Source organism: Salvelinus sp. IW2-2015, unplaced genomic scaffold (assembly GCF_002910315.2).
Source record: "Salvelinus sp. IW2-2015 unplaced genomic scaffold, ASM291031v2 Un_scaffold963, whole genome shotgun sequence".
NCBI lineage: Eukaryota > Metazoa > Chordata > Actinopteri > Salmoniformes > Salmonidae > Salvelinus > Salvelinus sp. IW2-2015.
This window is the reverse complement of record NW_019942666.1, coordinates 19,959-22,385: the sequence shown is the minus strand read 5'-3', so window position 1 is coordinate 22,385 and position 2,427 is coordinate 19,959.

The window sequence follows — 2,427 nt, the reverse complement described above, 5'->3', positions numbered from 1 at the left end:
ATGTTTACATATCTGGCATTACTCATCTCATATGTACAGTTGAAGTCGGAAGTTTACATACACCTTAGCCAAATACATTTAAACTCCAGTTTTTCACAATTCCTGACATTTAATCCTAGTAAAAATTCCTGTCTTAGGGTCAGTTAGGATCACACTTTATTTGAAGAATGTGAAAGTCAGAATAATACTAGAGAGAATGATTTATTTCAGCTTTTATATTATTTCATCGCATTCCCAGTGGGTCAGAAGTTTACATACACTCAATTTAGTATTTGGTGAGCATTGCCTTTAAATTGTTAAACTTCGGTCAAACGTTTTGGTAGCCTTCCACAACCTTCCCACATAAGTTGGGTGAATTTTGTCCCATTCCTCCTGACAGAGCTGGTGTAACTGAGTCAGGTTTGTAGGCTCCTTGTTCGCACACGCTTTTTAAGTTTGCCCACACCATTTTCTATAGGATTGAGGTCAGGGCTTTGTGATGGGCCACTCCAATACTTGACTTTGTTGTCCTTAAGCCATTTGCCACAACTTTGGAAGTATGCTTGGGTCTATTGTCCATTTGGAAGACCATTTGTGACCAAGCTTTAACTTCCTGACTGATGTCTTGAGATGTTGCTTCAAAACGTTCACATAATTTTCCTACCTCATGATGCCATCTATTTTGTAAAGTGCACCAGTCCCTCCTGCCGCAAAGCACCCCACAACATGATGCTGCCACCCCGTGCTCATGGTGGGATGGTGTTCTCTCGGCTTGCAAGTCTCCCCCTTTTCCTCCAAACATAACGATGGTCATTATGGCAAAAAGTTATATTTTTGTTTCATCAGACCAGAGGAATTTCTCTCCAAAAAGTACGATCTTTGTCCCATGTGCAGTTGCAAACTGTAGTCTGGATTTTCTTATTGCAGTTTTGGAGCAGTGGCTTCTTCCTTGCTGAGCGGCTCTTCAGGTTATGTCAATATAGGACTCGTTCTACTGTGGATATAGATATTTTTGTACCTGTTTGCCTCCAGCATCTTCACAAGGTCCTTTGATGTTGTTCTGTAATTGATTTGCACTTTTTGCACCAAAGTACATTCATCTCTAGGAGACAGAACGCGTCTACTTCCTGAGCGGTATGACGGCTGCATGGTCCCATGGTGTTTATACCTGTGTACTATTGTTTGGACAGATAAATGTGGTACCTTCAGGTGTTTGGAAATTGCTCCCAAGGATGAACCAGACTTGTGGAGGTCTACAATTGTTTTCTGAGGTCTTTGCTGATTTCTTGATTTTCCATGATGTCAAGCAAAGAGGCACTGAGTTTGAAAGGTAGGCCTTGAAATATGTCCACAGGTACACCTCCAATTGACTCAAATGATGTCAATTAGCCTATCAGAAGCTTCTAAAACCATGACTTCATTTTCTGGAATTTGGAATATTCCAAGCTGTTTAAATGCACAGTCAACCTAGTGTATGTAAATGTCTGACCCACTGGAATTGTGATACAGTGAATGATAAGTGAAATATCTGGTCTGTAAACAATTGTTGGAAAAATGACTTGTGTCATGCACAAATTAGATGTCTAACCGACTTGCCAAAACTATAGTTTGTTAACAAGAAATTTTGTGGAGTGGTTGAAAATGAGTGTTTAATGCCTCCAAACGAAGTGTATGTAAATCTTCAGACTCTCTCTCTCTCTCTCTCTCTCTCTCTCTCTCTCTCTCTCTCTCTCTCTCTCTCTCTCTCTCTCTCTCTCTCTCTCTCAATGTGTCTCTCTAACTCTCTCCTTCTATCTCTCTCTCTCTCTCTCTTCTCTCTCTCCTCTCTCTCTCTCCTCTTCTCTTCTCTCTCTCTCTTCGCTCTCTCTAATGAGGTCTCTCTCTTGTGTAATAGTTAAATAAACATAAATATGGTTTGTATTTACAATGGTGTTGTTCTTCACTGGATGCCCTTCTTGTGGCAACAGGTTTCTCTCCTCTCTCTCTCTCTCTCTCTCACACAATCTCTCTTCTCACTTTTCTCTCTCTCTCTCTCTCAAACTCCAACCATCTCTTTTTTCTAGGCTCCTTTTAAAACTCTCAGTTGACTATTCAGTCAGAGATAGTTTGGGTTGGCTATTGATAGACATAAACCAGCCACTTCTTCCTTTTTGAACTCCCTCTTGTTGAACCCTCCAGAGAGAATTACATTATTAAGCATTCCTAGGCACCCATCCAAAGTGGTAAACAGATTACGATTGATCGTTCATGGCTGTACATCCTATCCGGGTATTATTCCTGATCCTGGAGTTCAAACACATCACTACATGCCTGTCTCTCCTGGAGGATTGCTGAGGGAGGGATGCTGAGTGCAGGAAAGCTGGTCGTTTGTCCCCATTATGCCAGCGCTTGGAGTAGGCACAAGGTGCTATACACACACAAACAAACACACACACACACACACACACG